Genomic DNA, 19,424 nt, shown 5'->3' with positions numbered 1-19,424 from the left:
TGTTGGATGTGGTTCGTCCTTCTTCTTGGTGGTATGCTGACATTATCCCGGATGGCTCTTGATACATTATAAAGACTTGCTGCCTTGGTCACAGATGTGCCAGCAAGACGTGCACCAACAATTTGTCCTCTTTTGAACTCTGGTATGTCACACATAATGTTGTGTGCATTGCAATATTTTGAGCAGAACTGTGCTCTTACCCTGCTAACTGAACCTTCACACTCTGCTCTTACTGGTGCAATGTGCAATTAATGAAGATTGGCCACCAGGCTGCTCCAATTTAGTCATTAAAAACCTTCCACATTAAAAAAAAACAGTGCGCTACGCAGCAGAGCGAGTTTATACTTCTGCGTGCTGCGTGTATCAGCAGCTCTGAAACGCTCTGGAGTTTAAATCATGAAGGCGGGAATTAATTGGCCTTTAGCGTTAGCCCATTTGTTTACCAAAAAATTGATTATCTTTCTCTTTGCACAAATTTCACTCACATATGAGTAGCACTGCTGAGATATATTCATGACTGGAATAGTAGTGCCAAAGTAATCTTTCAATTCTTTGAAAAAGCAGGGCAAAAAATGAATTTAGGATATTCTATTTATTCAGTGAAAATAAGTTGGAAAAAAAAATGAATTTTATTTGGTTTTGGATTCATCCAAAAATTAGAGAATCTTTATTAATGTATCTTAAGTTATTTTGACTCACTCTGACATATAGATGGAATTAGATGTGACAACTGCAGAAACCAGTGCAGAAACCCCTTGCCTACACCCAATCCACGGAGAGAGAGAGAGACAGCAGGGAGCAGAGAAACGGCAGGTTTAAGTTTATTTTTACATTCTACTAACATAAACTAAAACAAAATAAAGATTCAGTTCAAAATCATTCTCCATTTCATAAACTGTCAGTTTTACAACTGAAAGACACTGTACTTTAGCTAACTTAGCCTTATCTTTAGTCTCTGTTAGCCTTAAAAAACTGACTGGACTGCCTTTCTCAGTGTAAATTTCACCCACATGTGACTGGAGTAGCACTGCTAAAGTAAATCTGTAATGAGAATATCACTGCTATGGTAAATGTACTTTAGTGGTATGTCAGCTAGGATATTAAAAAGGTTTAAATATTTTTCTTTGAAAAGCAGGAAAAAATATTAAAGATTATAAGGATTTATTCAGTGGTTTCTTCAAAAAAATGTTTATTTCGACGTTTCTTAAGTGATTTCGACTCACTCTGACGTGTGGACGGAATTAGATGTGACAACGGCGGCGTGGCGCTGGTGCAGACTCGCGTGCTCCCATGCAAAACAAACACCCACCCCTCCTCACACACACACACACACACACACACACACACACATTGGGCCCAGGGCCCAGGCTTTCCGTCCTTTCGCGGCTGCTTGTTGCTGGAGAACAATAGAACAGCAAGGATTCATCAGCTTCACTGCGCTTCATTTAAAGAACACGGTCAGTAGGCAGGCCTCTCTGATGAAACAATATATAATGTACATTAGGCTGCCACTTTTCTTCACAATCCTCCTCCCGGGGGCAATAAAAGGCACTACATCAAGGACCCTATTACAGAAATCCTTGGTATTTATGTGGATGTGTCATCAATACACTGTTATTAGGGCTCTGGGGACTGCGGGGGTCCAATTGTTGGCCGGGATGGCTTACATTTACCAAAAAAGTTTTACAAATTCTCTGTAAAGAAACATTTATTAAAACTTGGAACTAGAACTAGTATCGCGTCTTATTTTATGGAAATAAAGAACGCTGCATTGACCTACGTATGGGATACGCAGAATTCGAGGCATGCCAAAAGTTATGGGACATAAGCTGTGATGAGCTGTCTTGTGAGTGGGATTAAACACTGACCAGCATTCTCATGGCTTGCAGGGCAACAAATTATGTCTTGAGTTTAAGCAAGACCTGAAAGTAGGTGCTAGATGGATTTGGCATTCCCATTCATACAGAATACCAGCAATCACAGGAGGCATTACCATCCACAGTGGACAGCGATCACAATGTTAGGGCAGTGGATAACACCACACCCTGCCAGTGAGCTACCATATCATGTGGGAGTCATATCATTGAGCTCCATTGGCTCATTGAGCTCCATCGGCTACCAGTTGCTGCTCGAATCAAGTTCAAAGCTCTTACAATCACCTACAAGGTGATGACAGAACAGGCTCCTTCCTACCTGCACTGATCACTCATGAAGGCTTACGCTACCTCCAGGCCGCTGCGCTCCTCCAATGAACGTCCCCAGTGAGTTCCCCAATGGTGGAACAAACCACCTTCCACTACCAGATCAGCAGAATCTCTCACTATCTTTAAGAAACTCCTGAAGACAGAGCTCTTCAAAGAGCACTTACTCTCTTAACTCCTCTAACACACTTCAAACTACTTCTAACCTTATTTTCTTCTTCCCCTCCTTCACTCCTCTACCCCATTATTTCCCTTTGACCTCCTTTAGGCCCTGTATAAAGATGTTTTTAACTTCTATTACTTTTGTACTTCACTATTGTAAGTCGCTTTGGACAAAAGCGTCTGCCAAATGTCATGTAATGTAATGTAGTGGAGTCTGGGGTTCAATTCCAAGTCTGGGTGACTATGCTTACATTCCATGGGACACAATCACTCTTAGAGGTCTTAGACTTACTTATCTTAAGAATCTTTGAAGAATAATCGATTAAACAGTTCTTTAGTGGACTTCTTGAGGAGTCTTTTGTAAAATCGCTCCATTGCCCATGTTGGCCCATATATATATATATATATATATATATATATATATATATATATATATATATATATATATATATCATTGAGTATTGCTCTCAATGTTGAGAAAAAGAAAGATTCTTCTCAAGCTGAAATCATGCAGGGAAGCAGCAGCAGACATGGGGAGTGGCTCCAACCAGGCTTGCTAGCCATGTAATTATTACCACTGTGAAAAAGCTGCAGGAGCAGGATGGTCCCCCCCTTACCAAGAGGAGGCTTTCCCTCTTTTTTCTTTATTATTTCTCTATTTCTCTTTCTCTTCTTCCTGAGGATTATCTGAGGATGCAACATCTGGACCAAGATGGCCAATCCTCTGTACCATACTAACCCTGCATACCATAATAACTAGAAGTGGACAGTGAAGGTGCTACACCACGAGTCGGTTACTATGGGAGTACGCAATTCGTAGGCACAACATGGCGACAGAGCGACAAATCCAATTGAGAACTGTAAGCTTCTAATGAATATTGAGTTGAATTGGCCCAACAAATTTTTCAGACCAATCGTAGACATGTAGGTCCAAGCTTCAAGGTCCCAGCTTCTGGTTCCTATTGCCAACAGTGATGTTCTGAACGTGGAACCCACTAATTAGGACTCGCCCTATCACTAGTGATGCCCCAACACCAGGAGGGTGAAGACTAGCACATGGAAAACGCTCAGAGGAAAGCGCAGTGACTGGGTTCCCGATACATCAGCTCACAGACGCCTCATGCTGATCGACATCACCCTTTGGAGTGATGAGGGAAAAGAGTGCCATCTACTGTACCCACCCAGAGAGAGCAAGGCCAATTGTGCTCTCTCAGGGCTCCGGCAGCTGATGGGACGCTAAGTGACCGAGATTCGAACCAGTAATCTTCCGATCATAGTAGCAGCGCTTTAGTCTTCAGGACCACTCAGAGCCCACTCTGATTAGACAGATAAAAGAGATTTATAACCGCCGATTCTTCTTCTTCTACTTCTTTCTCTTCCTCTTCTTCTTGCTCTTCTTCCACTTCTTCATCTTCTGTTTTATGCGACGCATGTTTGTAGATATACTGGGACAATCTGAAGAACGTCTGATAGCTAGCTTACACGATTAGCCAGCCTGCTAACCAGCCATGGTATTACACACCAACAAGAGACAAACTTGTTGCCTGCCAGTTTGAATACAGAGTAATTGGTCCAAAAGTCTAAACCATCTATGTTCAAAAGTGTTTTTTAAACTGCAGAAACACACCATGGTTCAGCTGACCAGGCTCAAGACTACAAAGAACACCAGGAACACCGAGAACACCTCACATTATGGTCAAACCAAACGTCTCATAGTGTAAAAGCAGGCACAAACCTTAGATGCCCAAATCTAAACCTCTGTGCCAGAAGGTTCATTCATAGTTTCCAGGTAGTGGCTTATTGCTTTCCAAACCTGCAGTCTCTTTTAATAAAAGCCAAGGGTGGCTCCCGATCCGACGCTAATGCTAATGTGCTGCCCCCGTCTGAAGTGAAGGGAGGGAGAAAAATTAGGCAAATAAAGGGTATCCTAGCGCGATAACGCGATTTGCAATGCATGCAGCACAAAGCATGGGCACTGCACTGAAAAGGCTTTCAGAGCGGGAGAGGCCGTCCACTCTGACAGCCTGCTTTATTTATTCATTTACCTCTCTCGTTTAATGGAAATATAAAAGGCCACATTGATTAGTGTTTAAGGATCAGCAGTTAATAGATTAAAAGCCCATGCGAGAGCCAGAGAGGAGATTCGGAGGCCTTTCTGAGGCTAGCTTCTATTTTCTAAGGGGTGCAGCGGCTGTTTTGCTGTACTTTGAGGCGTAAAATTTGGTCCTACAGTGAAAAATTAGACCTTAGTAAAGTGAGGACTTTGTAGAGAGGCCCATAAATTTGAACGAAATTAAAACAAAAAATTAAAGAACCCAAACCTTTCCATTTATTTGGTGTCCTGGGGAGAAAAAAAAACTTGAGTGCTAGCTAGAAAACTAAGCTAGGCTACCTGATGTACGATTTTCAACACCTTGACTCATCGCCAAACGCCCAACTCATCACAAAAGTACTGGATGGAGCAAAGAACACCTCACTTGGCATTAAGAATGGTACCAATAGGTTCATGTTTATCCTCGACTAACTAACTAATTAAGCTAGTTGTAGCTCAGCTAGTTGTAGTTGTAACTAATATCCATACTGATATTTAATATTTCCACAGTGTCTCAAAGCAACCTTACCTATTTAGCCCAGTCTCATTCTGAGAGTATATAACGTGATGTAAAATCCATTAAATCCATATTGTTAATGGTCTAAAATTGCATACACTAGCAAAAAGGCTCATAAAACAGCTGTGTTCAACAATTAGGTCTTAAAGTAGACCACTACAAACTGAGCAAACACATTATAGGCTATTAAAGGTAACATTTATTGCTGATTAAAAGTCTTTAGACCACCAGAAGAGGCAAAATCACCAGGCCACTGTTATAGCACTGGTTAAAGCAGCAGTCCGTAAGATATATATATTTTTTCTTGGGAGTTGGGACTGGACATATATTGTTTTTCTGTAGTTTGACAATAAGTATATACTAAATATGTACAATATAATAAATACAGTTACATAATGACAACAGTAGCTATATCATCATTCACATAATTATGGGTCTAAATAAATTCTACACCCAGTTTTAATTTGGGCTCACTCTTACTAGGCCTGTAACAATAATTACATTATCAACTTATCGTACAATGAATGCACATTAACTGAATCATTTTTGATAACCGTGATATTGTTTATTGTGTGAAATTATGTTGTCTTGTTTTGTTGACAATAATATCATTTATTGCAATAATTTCTGGGACAATATATCATTCACAAACAATTCTTAGCATGACGGCCTAGAATTTACTAAATATTTGCTGATGTATTAATTTATTTTTAATGTTATCCAATTGTCTCCCCAATGTGGAATGCTAATTACCCCACTCACTCAACAAAACTCCCACTATCAATAGTAAAGCCCCCCACACCACATACAGTCAAACTCCACATCTTTTCCAACATGATTACTGGTTGTCAGAAAATGTTATGTTAAATGTTAAATATTCATAATCCATAATTCTTGGTATTTGCTGATTTTGGAGTATCAAAGAGTGATAAAGTATCACAGTGATTTCAGGGTTATTGTGGGCAATGTATCTAGATAATATCGTACCGTGAGATGCCATGTGATAAGTCTTAGCCCATTTGACCACTTTGACTGAGCCTTGACTGATTGTAAATTTGAGAGGTTCATCCACTCTGAAAGGAGGCTGCACCACAGCACACGTTTTAAAAGTACTCTTCTGCATACACTCTGTGCAATTACACGTCCTCACCAGAGAGGTCTCCAAATCCCCAAGTCCCCTGCTTCTTTAAGATGCAATAAAAGACAAATCCTACCAGCAGCCTGTTGCACTTGTGCACAAATTGGAACACCATGGAGAGTACTTCTTCTATCTTACAACTCGCAACTACTCCCTGCCTTTGAAAGGCATTCAGCGAAGAATCCAGACTGAACCCGCCTCTGCGCTCGAACCCCCAACCCCCACCCCCCCTCCCCTCTGCGTGAGCCTTTGTGCCCGCCAGACAGGACTTCTCCAGGATAATCAGTCACTTTAAAGAGCAGCGCTACAAAGTACTAGTTCCCATTCAGCTGAGTGACTGCGGGGGAACTGGGACGGATGTCATAACGCAGCGCTGCAGTCCCTTTGCTGTCAGGCGTTGAGGAAATGTGCCGCTGACACGCAGGCTCAGGTTCAGGCCCGTGCTCGCGCTTAATGGCTTCGTTGTGATTCAGGTCCTGGAGTGATGTGACGGGGCTAACAGACAGGCCTTTGTGGAGGCATTTAAAAGGCAGAATAATAGATTTCAAGCAGCCTGGGGATTAATTAGCCCGAGCGGGGAGGCAAATCTACCGATCTCCTTTGAGGAGGTGGGCGGGGTTAACGACTTGCATATTCATAAAAGCAGCACGGCTTTGATCACCCATTGGCGTGAGCGGAGTCCGTGGCAGGTGGAGCTCAGGAAGTGTGTAAACGAATGTGGAAATGACAGTAGGGGCTGTTTTTTTTTTTTTTTTTTTTTGAGGCCTGGGCTTGTACGACTTCTGTATGAGTATAAAAGTTGGAGATGACTTAGTTAGTTAGTTAGTTTGAAATTAACCCTTAGAACTCTAGCCTGTTTTGGTGTGTTTTTCTCTGTTTTTTGTCAGTTCCTCTTTCAGGTCTTATAATACAGTAATGAATTAAAATGTAAAAAGTAAAAGGCAACATTTTTATATTTTACTGGAACTGTAAAATATTGTCAAATTGTACCAAGCACCTGCACTGAAAAAAATGATGAGTAAAATGTACTTTTAAAAAGTTTCGCAACTTTCTGCACTTGCTTTTTTTTAAGTCAATTTAATTTTAGATAAATTTAAGTAACTTCAACTCGCTTTAAAGACTTAAATGTTACATAGAGTAAATAAGTAACCTGAACTTCAGTCAATCATTTCTTTTAGTAAACTTTACTTAATTTATTTTTGCTGAATCAATCATTTCTTTTAGTAAATTTTACTTCATATATTGTTGCATTTATTTTTGCTTACACCCCTTCAACAGTCTATTTTCATGCCTTGCGCTCCTCTGTTAAAATAGCGTCAGAGTTTTACCAGAGTAATATCTGGTCTGTTTCTATCTTGGCAGCAGGAAATACACAGGTGCGCCACTGACTGATTAAAACCCTGACAACAGTCAACAGTCAGCCGCCCAATCATACTGCAAGAGCAGAGCACAAACTCAACTTTTAACTCAACAATAAACAGAATAAAGAATAAAATAAACTTCTTCTTCTTGCTGTTCCATTAAATGAGCTGAGACACACAAAGCACCACACTGTTAAGATATGAACGCGCCAAAGTCAGAGCTCACCTGGCTCTTAAAGGGAATGGCAACTAGCACACCAATTGGTTTATTTCACATTACGCCCAAAACACACCCACGATTAATTACTGTAAGAGAATTAGTACATGCATTTTAAACCTTTTTAGCCAAACAAGGCATATCTTTTGGGCCCTCACGAAACCAAATAAACAGGACACGCCCCTAAATCCAGCTGTGCAATGCCTAAGCGAATGATAAGTTATAGTCATAAAGCTAAAATAGGACCCTTTAACCTGGTAAAATCTTGCAATACCTGGCGATAACACACAGAACCTCAGAGACTTTAAAGTGTGAACAGTTTGATAAGAGAAAGTTTGACATGAATCATTTTGATATGAAGGTGTAATATGTCTTGATATGAGTTTGATACAGTATATAATCTGAGATATAAGCTTGTTGAGATATGAGGGTTTAACATGACTCATGTTGCTTTGAAAGTTTGCTATATGACTCATAACTCGAGGTCAACCAAAGATATATAAATATATATATATATATATATATATATATATATATATATTTTTTTTTTTTTTTTTTTTTTTTCTATAAATTTTAAACTGCATATAAGTACTACACACAGCAATGGAAAGAAAATATTAATAATAGGTGTTAACTGGCTGGCTGGATGGGAATACTGATGAAGTGTCACGGCTGTTATATATTGAGATCATTTTATAGCCGGTGAGGAGTAAAACATAACAAGGCATTTCACTGACTTGTGATTAAAAGTAATTGTTGAAGTGAGGCAACAATGCATTATGTAGCTCAGTGAAGGGCTAAATTAGAAGAAGCAGGAGAAGAACAAAGAAGCTCATTTATTCATTGCGAGAGGGGGAAAGGCTATCAGTAGTGAAATTACTATCAAAGAAACCAAACATCAGGAGAAAACAAAGACAACAGATGAAGAAAGCCATCCCAAAATAGACATGTTATGTTAATTTCGTTATCGACTCATCGTCTTGCATATGGACATGACCTTGATCATTTTTTTGCAGACCTCGATATTGTCTGGAAAAAAAAAAAAAGAAAAACTCAACCTGCAGTCATCATGTCTCAGGTAGATGTACAAGGTATTGTATACATTATTACAGGTGTTGCAGTCTGATAAAAAAAAAGCTTTTCCTACTTTTGGGTAGTGCACCTCCTGGTGAGAGACCATTGACTTCTAGTGTGCCTTTTTGATGCACTTAAAACCATTTTGCCCAGCTGGCAAACTTTGAAAGTGGGTGGATTAATGGATAATTCATCAGCCAACCACCATCGCATTGGTTTGCAATGGTTTAGTGCCCAAGAAACCTGGAATGGAACTTTGGACTGGACCATATCCAGAATTTGTTTGCAGTAAGTGACCATCTTGGGGCCACAATATTCATAGATGGGCAAAAATATTATTTCACCAAATCACAAATCATGTTCAAACACTTGAATGTACTAGTGCATCTCAAAAAAATTGAATATCATTGACGAGTCACTTTATTACAGTAATTCAGATTTAAATAATGTGAAACTCATATATTATATAGATGTATCACACACAGAGTGATCTTCTTTTATTACAGCCAATGACAACCCAAAAATCAGTGTCTCAGAAAATTTAAATATTATATAAGACCAATTCATACTTTTGGCAGTGTGGGCAGTGTGCCAAGTCCTGCTGGAAAATGAAATGCATGTCTCCATAAAAGCTGTCAGCAGAGGGAAGCACGAAGTGCTGTTAGCATAATGATCAACAATTAAATAAATAAACACTTAAAATAGATCACTCTGTGTGTAATACATCTATATAATACATGAGTTTCACATTTTGAACTGAATTACTGAAATAAAAAACCTTTTCATTGATATTCTAATTTTTGGGGATGCACTAGTAATTCCTAGTCATTCCTAGTTTTGATTTGAGGGACCCTGAAAGGTTAGCCATATGTGCAGGACATCCTTTGTCCACATCTCTCATGGTATGGCTTCCATGGCTTTTTTTCACCCACTCACAGCAAGGGTATTCTAGAAATGTCTCTATTACTTGTCAATAATGCAAATAAAACTGACAAAAAAGTCTCCACCTGGATTTAAGTAAGTAAATGATGTGGGGTTGGTTGATGCTGCAGTTGGTCTGCAGGTCTAGGTTCAGCAACAGTATGTGCTGAAAGAATGAGGTCAGCTGACTACCTGAATATACTGAATATAGAGCAGGTTATTCCATCAATGGATTTTTTTCTTGGTTATTCCAAGATGAATCGATGTCAGGATTCATGGGTCTGGAATTTTGAAAGAGTTCACCCAACGAGCCCGACCCAACCCGAACCATAAACTGTCATTATGAGCCCGACCCGACCCGCCCCATAAACTGGCTGTTTTCGGGCTGTTTAAATGAGCGAAATATGATCAGAATTATGTTAATTAACACTGTAGCATAGAAGCATTGAACTATTATTTAATTAAAATGATTTTTAAGAACAGCTACACACAGTGCTGCAAGTCAAACGCGGAGGAGTTCACGTGCGCCCAGAGCCCCGTGGTTATAACCTTTTTCATTTTTCATTATAGTTTAATTTTATTTTGTTTTTATTTTTTTTCCTACAGTTCACTAAGTTTTAATTTGTTTTTAGAGTGGGCTTGCTAGTTTTTATTAGTTTTCACACAACTTATCAGAGAGATCAATCTAAGAAACAAACGAGAGAAAGAAAGAGAGAGAGAGAGAGATTTGCTGGTGTTCTGGTGTATGAGCTACTCACAGGTGAAGGTTCTCACATACTGTATCTACTGTTTCTCTTTTATCTCCCTCGCGCTTATGTTCTAATCCCATAATTATACATAATTCTGCAGTTTCTCAGTGTTTTCTGTCGTATTTTGCGGCTAGCACGAGCGCTTTAAACGAGAACTAATGCCACGGACCACGAGGTGCCGCGCGCTGCCACTGTTGTGCCGTATCCGACTCCCTGCTGAATCCAACTCCGCTTCGCAACGGAAATCGGCACAACACCGCCCGCTGTACAACTCTGGGAGTGAAAACAGCGCTTATAAATAAATTAAACACGAACATTAGGGTATTCTATCAGTAATTTCAGTTAGTTTTAGTTAGTTTTATAAACACACAATACAGTTCCAGTTAGTTACATTTTTTTCTTTAAATTATCGTTTTTATTAGATTCAGTTAACACAAATGTTTTTTCACTTTCAGTTTTCGTTATTTGGTTCGTTTTCGTAAACAATAATAATTGGTTACTTAGCAACATTGTGATTATCACACCAGAGCTTTATATAAAATAAAAATAGAATTAAAAAACAGATGCCTACATCTCAGACTATTTTCTAAAGCCTGACCCGTTTCGGGTTCGTTTTCGGGTCGGTCCTCGGGTCAGGTCGGGTTCGGGCAGAGAATCTAAGCTCTAGTCCAGACCATAACCTCATTGAGAATCTTTGGGATGTGCTGGATGGAGAAGAGCTGCTTTGAGCAGTGGTCAGACTCAACCATCATCAATGTTGCTGCAAGATCTTGGTAAAAATTTTAATTAAATGAATGCAACACTGGATTGTAATAAATCTTGTGACATTGAAGAAGCTTATCAAAACCCGTCCACAGTGAATGGGTGCCTCAATCAAAGTCTAAGCCGATCCAACAAAATATTAGAGTGTGACCTTCTTTTTTTTTTCACCAGGCAGTGTATCAGTAACCGAAGCCCAGTGGATCCAAATTTCTGGACTCAGAAAGCAGAACCTGGAGGTGAGCAGCAGCAGCAGCAGCAGCACAGAGCTAGCCGGATTCTTCCAGCACCAGCTTCTAATTTGTAGAATTTGTGTATGTTACAGAGAGAAGCGTCGCTAACCCCCACTGCCTGTGATCGCCCTCCCTTCTGACATCTGTTTAAGGATGTTTATCCGAGGGGTAAGTATGTTAAGGGAAATATTATGCTAGTGTTATTTTACTTTTCTTCTGTTTGAATCATAAACACGGCTGCGAGGCGGGACGGGGAGATTAGAGGCGAGAGGGTGAGCGAGGGGCCTGGGCTTTCACCTCTCAGAGGGAAAACAGAGCGAGGAGCACGCTGGACTATGATGCCGCTGGAAAAAATGTTAAAGGAATGGCTAAAATAAAGAAGATGTCCATTTGAAGCACTGAGCGTGAACATCAGCGTGATCTCCTCTTCTGTGAGTTCTGTTAAAGAACTGTCTATAAACATTTGGACTAGGGTTTAAAATACTTCTGTAGAAGTTATGGAAGTATCAACTCTTCAAGCTCTTTTTACTCTTTAAGTAAAGGTGTTTTTTTTCTGGTTTTAAATCTATTTAAAGTATAAAAGTAAATGTAAAAGTAACGTAAGCAAAAAATGTCATTAAAAGCTAAGGGTCTTATGTATATATACATTTTACTAAAAGCCATGACTATAATGTTATATTGTTAAAACGTTAATGCTGCATATATGCCTTTTTTTTTTAAATACATGTATTTTAGTACCATGTAAATAAAGCTCTGGAAAAAAAAGAGATTAAGAGATCGATTTCTCTGATTTAGCTATTTATAGGTTTTATTTATATGTTTGAGTAAAATGAACATTGTTGTTTTATTCTATAAGCTACGGACAACATTTCTCCCAAATCAAAAATAAAAATATTGTCATTTAGAGCATTTTTTTTATTTGCAGAAAATGAGAAATGGCTGAAATTACAAAAAAAAGGATGCAGAACTTTTAGACCTCAAACAATGCAAACAAAACAAGTTAATATTCATAAAGTTCAGAAATCAATATTTGGTGGAATAACCCTGGTTTTTAATCACAGTTTTCATACATCTTTACATCATGTTCTCCTCCACCAGTCTTACACACTGATTTTGGATAACTTTAGGCCTTTACTCCTGGTGCAAACATTTCAGCAGTTCAGTTTGGTTTGATGGCTTGTGATCATCCATCTTCCAAACGGCATTATTTTTAAGTGGTGTCTTATTTTTTTTTTTCAGAGCTGTATATTAAAGTTAAAGCTTAGTTGCACGAGTGATGGATCACAGTATAAACCAATAGGGAGTCGGAATCGGTATATGGAATATGTTTATACTTCTCTACATCCAATCACAATCAGATTCACTCTATCTGGATGGAGAGATTTATCTGGATAAAGGTTTTATTGAACGATGAGAAGCTGAAATGAAAACAAGCTGAAGTGAAATAGGAGTAACAAGGCTATTTTTTAAAATGTACGGAGTGAAAAGTTCAGATAATTGTCTGAAAATGTAAGAAGTAGAAGTAGAAAGTAATAAAAAAAAATAATTACTGCAGTAAAGTATAGATAATCAACAGTTCTACTTATGCTATTACTGTTTTATTACTATTTTATTATAAACCATTAAATGATCATAAATTGACAATAGTATCATTTATTACCGCATTACTGAGACATGCCTAAATCATCCAAGGATGAACCGCATTAGAAGCACAGTCATCCATGATACCACTGCTGGTATTGGAAGTTAAATATAAAGGGGTGTTGTCTCCATTTGAAGCACTGAGCCTGAACATCTCATCTTCTACTAAAGCACTGGCTGGTGACTAAGCCCCCTAAACCTTATGCTAATTATTCAATTAGTCTCATAATCAATAAGTCTTAGCATTTAGTACCTACTGATTGTGAGAGCAGTAAGAGCATGCACCAAGAGTAAAGAACAGCGCCCAAATTCAAACTATGTAAAAAATGGAAAGTTGAAAAAAAAAAATGGAAAAAAATACACATAGAGAAAAAAATTGCTACTTTTTTTTCTTTACAGAAGAAAGTCAACTTTCAATGGAAGTCAATGTTAAGCTATTTTGGAACGTGTCTACTCATCCATTTATTGTAAAAATTATACACAATTTTAAAAAAGCAATTGCCATTTCCAGATTATGTGAAAAAAAATGGAGAAAAAAAAAACAGAAACAGAAAACATTGCAATTTAAAGGCTGAAAATATGCACAACTTTTAAATTTAAGGAACAAAAGGATTTCATTGTGGAATTTAGACATATAAAAAAGTGACTGCCAAATTTAGAAACTGTAAAAAATGGAAAATGTAAAAAACTGAAAGAACCACAACTGTACATGAGAAGAATAAGAACTACGTAACTTTTAAAGGAAATTAATGTAAAATGTTAAATTCCATGCCATGGAACATGTCCATTGGTCCATTCATTGTGAAATTTAGACACAATTTAAAATAAGCAGTTGCCAGCTTCAGATTATGGGAAAAACAAAGCATTAACAAAGCATTTTCATTGTGAAGTTTAGACACATTTACAAAACAACTACCTACTACCTACCTACTACTACAACTAAATAGGAAAAGGAAGAAACCTTCTTAACTTTCTCTATGGAAGAAGATGTATAACAATATTACATTCTGCCAAATTCACAAAAAAAGGACGAAAAACAGACGGAAATTTACAGGAGAACTATAAAAAAATGCCTTTTTCGAGCATTTCTATTGGTCCATTCATCAAGCAATTGAGACAAAGTACCAACCAACTTTACAAGCACAAAGGTTTTCTGGTTGGAATGTTTGGACCTGCAGCAGCTCCACACTGGATATTCTAAGCAAAGACAACAACAATGACGTGAGTGTTGATCCTTTTCCCAGCCCTGTTCATTCTGTTCATTCTGTTCATTCTGTTCATTGGGACAAAGTTAAGAATGACAGAATCACAGCACTGGACAGCATCTAAACAGCATCTAAAGTTTGGCTTGGCCAGCCTGCAGTACGTCTCCAAACCGGGGGTAGGGGGGAGACCCGGGGAGCGGGGGGCAGGTTACGACTGGGAAAGAGAAAGAGGAGCGCCCCCTCGTTTAGGATAAAGTATCTGTTCCTCATCCTTTTCAGGCATTACCTTCAACAAGGCATGAAACAGGGAGTCATTAAAGCACTGTCAACTTAGCCTAATGCCCCCTGCCAGGGGCTTATGCAGGGGAGGCAGAGCTTTTAAACACTGAAAGAGAAAAGGGGAAGGGCAGGGGGTGGAGGGAGAAAGAGAGAGAAAGAGAGAGAGAGAGGGAAGATTTTCCACCAGTTGTGTCAATATATAACCTCTAGCAGCTAAATACTGGGGACCAACAAGAGATAAAGGTTAACTTACAGCTAAACATCAAATGAATGATGATATATCTATATCTATCTGTCTGAGAGACAGATGGAGTGATAAGAGAGAGAGAGAAAGAGGGAAGATTTTCCACCAGTTGTGTCAATCTATAACCTTAGATGTCCCCACTTTTGCAGCTAAATTCTGGGCACCAACAAGAGATAATGGTTGATTTACAGCTAAACATCAAACAAACGATGATATATCTGTATCTATCTGTCTAAAAGAGAGGGACAGGGGGATGAGACAGACAGCAGATGGGTAATAAAGCACAGAAAAAGTAGAAGTTGTATAGACCACTATCAGAATATATTAAAAAAGAAAATATTAAGAGAGAGAGAACAAGAGATAAAGGGGGGAAGAGAGAGAGAGAGAGAGAGAGAGAGAGAGAGAGAGAGAGAGAGAGAAGGGAAGATTTTCCACCAATTCTGTCAATCTATAACCTGGGATGTCCCCACTTGTGCAGCTAAATACTGGGGACCAGCAAGAGATAATGGTTGATTTACAGCTAAACATCAAACGAATGATGATACATCTGTATCTATCTGTCTGGAAGAAGGATGGAGGGATGAGACAGACAGCAGATGGGTAATAAAGCACAAAAAAGTAGAAGTTGTATAGACCAATACCAGCATTTATTGGTGAGTAAGAACTCACTATTCTCTCTAACCCAAAGATGAAATATTCCATTGAGAGAGATAAAAAGAGAGAGAGAAATAAAGATAAAGGAGGAGAATTGTCCCCCACTGGTGTCAATGTATAACCAACATAAATAAAGTTGGGATGTCCCCACTTTCACAGCTAAATCCTGGGGGCCAACAAAAGATAATGGCAGATTTACAACTAAATGCCAAGCGGATGATGATGATATCTGTCTGAAGGAGTGGCGCAGAGAAGACACGGACAGCAGGTGGGTGATAAAGCAGAAAAGAAGAAAGAGAAGTGGATAACACCCTCAGACCTTTTGAAGCATTTCTATTCTATTTCTATTGGTCCAATCAACACAGAATTTCGAGACCAGCTAAACACCAACTGCTGAACTCATATTTTCTACTCAGAAAATGTGGAACAAATTGAAAACTTCAGATAAAATCTAACTTTCAATGGAAGTCACAGAAAAAGGGTTTTATTTCAGCTTTACAAGCAGCCCATACTGCGATGTCATCTCTATTCCCCCCAATGAAATTATGCCATATTACATTTAAAGAGGCAAAGAGAGTGAGTAAATAGGTAATATTCCAAAAAGAAAGAGAAAGAGGAGAAAAAAAAATCTTCAGAAAAAACTTTCAATGCAAGTCAATGCAAAACAAAAAAAGAAATTCCACCCCATTTCGAAGCATTTCTATTGGTCCATTCATCATTAAATTGAGTGGCAATGTAAAGAACAACTGCCACATTCACATTAAACCTTTAAAATTGGTGAAAAAATGGAAAACTAAAAGAAATTTCAAAAGAAAAGAAAAAAACATTAAATTTTAGTCATTTTTGAACATTTTACAAATGCAGAAAAAAGCAAAAAGAAAAATTGGTGGAAAATAATGAAAAAAACTGAATAAATGGTAAGTAAAAAAATCTTTACTAGAGAGGGAAAAAACATTAAAAAATGTAGTTTAATCTTAGAAATCTACGCTAAACATATTAATTCAAGCCATGTTTGAACATTTTTAAAATGTAAAAAAAGGAAAATATAATGAACAACTGCCACATTCACATTCAGTGAAAATTTTAAAATTGGTGAAAAAAAAATGGAAAACTAAAAAAATCTTCCAAATGGAGTTTCATTTTAGAACTGAAAGCTAAACATTTTATTTCAAGCCATTTTTGAACATTTTAAAAATGTAAAAAAGTAAAGATGTAAAGAACAACTGCCAAATTCACAGTATGTGAAAAATTGACAAAAATCTCTTCATTACTTTCAATCTAAATCAATAAATCAATGCAGTGAGATTTTAATCCAAGCTATTTTGGAGCATTTCTATGTGTTCATTCACTGAAAATGTGAAAAACTTTCTGTGTGAAAAATAGAAAACAGAGATAAAAGGTTTTTCAAGTATAGCAATAAATGACACACTGGAACGACCCCACTTTTACAGATAAAGTCTTACCTAACTAACAACTCATTACAGGCAGAAAATAAAGGAGATTTGGTGAAGTGAGATACACAGAGAGAGAGAGAGAGAGAGAGAGAGAGAGAGAGAGAGAGAGAGAGAGAGAGAGAGAGAAGGATCAGAACATGTTCATTCAGCACAGCCTCTATATGGATCTATAAACTAAACAGTGGACAGCAGGTCCAGCAGCTCCTACAGGACATGTCCAGGCCTGGACTGGGCAGCAGGAGGAGGGATTTCCGCTAAAACTAATCAATCAGGGACAGATAATGGCTCTGGTGCAGCAGTGGTGACACAGGGTCAGCTCGTCCTCTGACCCGAGGCTGCGGGGCAGCGGCAGCAGAAAAGCCACAGATAAGAGAAGCCGGGGCTAATTGTCTGCCCAGTGTCAGGGCTTTATAGTACCCCCCCACTTTCACTCTGATTCTCTCTCTCTTTCTCTCTCTTTAACTCCTTCTCTCTCTCTCTCCATCCTCTCGCCCAGATTGTTCTTCATTTTGAGGGTCAATTTTTGATTTTCTGACCATTTTTCTCTTTTCCAGAAGTGCAAAAGTAAGGTATATTCTAGCCTCTCTTTCTCTCTCTCTCTCTCTCTCTCTCTCTATGTCTGTTTATCTCTCTTTTCCCCAATCATTAATTCCACCAGTCTACCCATTCACAGTTCCGCTGTCAACTAGTCACTTTAACCTCCGTCTTTATCTCTCACTCCCTCTGTTTATCTCTCTCTCTTCTTCTCTCTCTCTATTTCTCTCTCTGCCAGACTCCTTCTTCAGGTCCTCTATTTGCTGGTCACATTGAGTTTCTCTCACCCTCTGTTTATCCATCTCTCTCTTTCTCTCTTTCTCTCTCTCTCTCTCTCTCTCTCTCTCTCTCTCTCTATCTGCCTGTCTTCTATCAGCTCTGTCTCTTTTTGACTATTGTACACTTATTCCTTCGCTCTACTCGTTCCTCACTTGCTCTGTTAGATAATCTATCTATCTATCTATCTATCTATCTATCTATCTATCTATCTATCTATCTATCTATCTATCTATCTATCAGCCTCTTATTCCCTCGCTCTACTCGTTCCTCAGTTCCTCTATTAGCTGAAGTCTATCTATCTATCTATCTATCTATCTATCTATCTATCTATCTATCTATCTATCTATCTATCTATCTATCTATCTATCTATCTATCTATCTATCTATCTGTCTGCATTCTCGCACGTGCAATATGCTACTTTCCTACACGCTTGCACACTGTTTGTTACTCGCGCTCGTGTCCGCAGGCGCGCGCTCTCTCCGGGGCTTCTCTTAGGTCGGCTGGCTGACAGGTGAGTGAAGCGGGAGTCGCGCGCGCGCGCGCTCGGTGCAGTAATAGTAATCCGGGTTGGTGAGGGGATGCACAGAGCCGCTGCTCAACACTCGCCAAGCGCGCGACTATGGGGAGCAGTACAGCCTCCACCAGACCCTCGCGCTCCTTCAATCACAATCACAAGCTCGAGCCTCTCTGTCCACCGCACACACGCATGCACACACACAGACGGGCGCGGGCGCGCGCGTCCAGACGATAGGTCCAAAAGGAATGATCCAGCAGTAGAGAAGTAAGAGCTGAGGGTACTCACTTAGATGCTCTCTCTCCCTCTCGCGCGCGCGCTCCTCTGACTCCTCTCTCGCTCTTCCACAGTGAGCGCGTAAGTGTGTGTGTGTCCCGTCTCCTGCAAAAGCGAGGTGTGTATCTCTCTCTCTGTGCACGCGCGCGTGTCAGAGAAGCTCCAGCGCAGAAAGTTGTGCGTCCTGTGCGTATCGACACCCGTGCGTGTTTGCGCGCCTGCGGGCGTGCGTGTGTGTACGAATATTTATGTGTGTGTGTGTGCGCGTGGTCAGGAGTGTGTGTGCTCAGAAGCGGCTCGCGCTGCTCTGTCTGAAGGCGAGTAAAGCACTTTTAAACTCGCTCAGCCTCCCCATGTGACCATCCGCGCGCCTTCAGCCAGCCGCCGCGCGCCCCCTAGCCACGCGCTGGAGAACTGGACGGAGAGGCGCGAGAGCGAGAGACGCACGCGCGCACACATACTCAAACACAAACACAGGCGCGCGCACGCATTCCCTCACAGTGTAAAACCACAGGGTTTGGCGTTTAGTTTAGTTTGGCATTACTTACTATGCATGATTTAGTAAAATATATATGTAATTCAATGGATGCCAAGAATGATTCAGTAACTGATACAAATGATTTAGTGTCTGCTATAAATGATTCTGTATCTATAATAAACGATTCACTATTCACTATAAATGATTCTGTACCCATATTCACTATAAATGATTTAGTATCTGCTATAAATTATTCAGTATCTATTATACATAATACACTAGCTGGTATAAATGATTCAATCTCTGGTATAAATGATTCTGTGTTTATTATAAACGATTCACTATCCACTATAAATTAATTAGTATCTGGTAAAATGATTCAGTATCTGGTATAAATGATTCTGTACATATTATCAACAATTTAGTATCTATTAGAAACGA

The 19,424-nt window shown here is 39.2% G+C and overlaps 1 protein-coding gene across 1 annotated transcript in view; it reads right to left on the bottom strand.

Moving 5' to 3' along the window:
- The window catches only part of cntfr (ciliary neurotrophic factor receptor), a 331,119-nt gene extending 312,300 nt beyond the window's left edge, over window positions 1–18,819 (bottom strand). Inside the window, exon 1 of the mRNA XM_007260812.4 lies at window positions 18,518–18,819. The gene's annotated coding sequence lies outside the window, so the exon portion shown is untranslated. The remainder of the gene's footprint in view (window positions 1–18,517) is intronic.
- Window positions 18,820–19,424: the final 605 nt, after the last annotated feature.

The sequence above is a fragment of the Astyanax mexicanus genome, chromosome 20, assembly GCF_023375975.1.
Source record: "Astyanax mexicanus isolate ESR-SI-001 chromosome 20, AstMex3_surface, whole genome shotgun sequence".
Taxonomy (NCBI): domain Eukaryota; kingdom Metazoa; phylum Chordata; class Actinopteri; order Characiformes; family Acestrorhamphidae; genus Astyanax; species Astyanax mexicanus.
The sequence above is the reverse complement of the archived record's forward strand: the minus strand, read 5'-3'. Positions and strand labels throughout refer to the sequence as shown.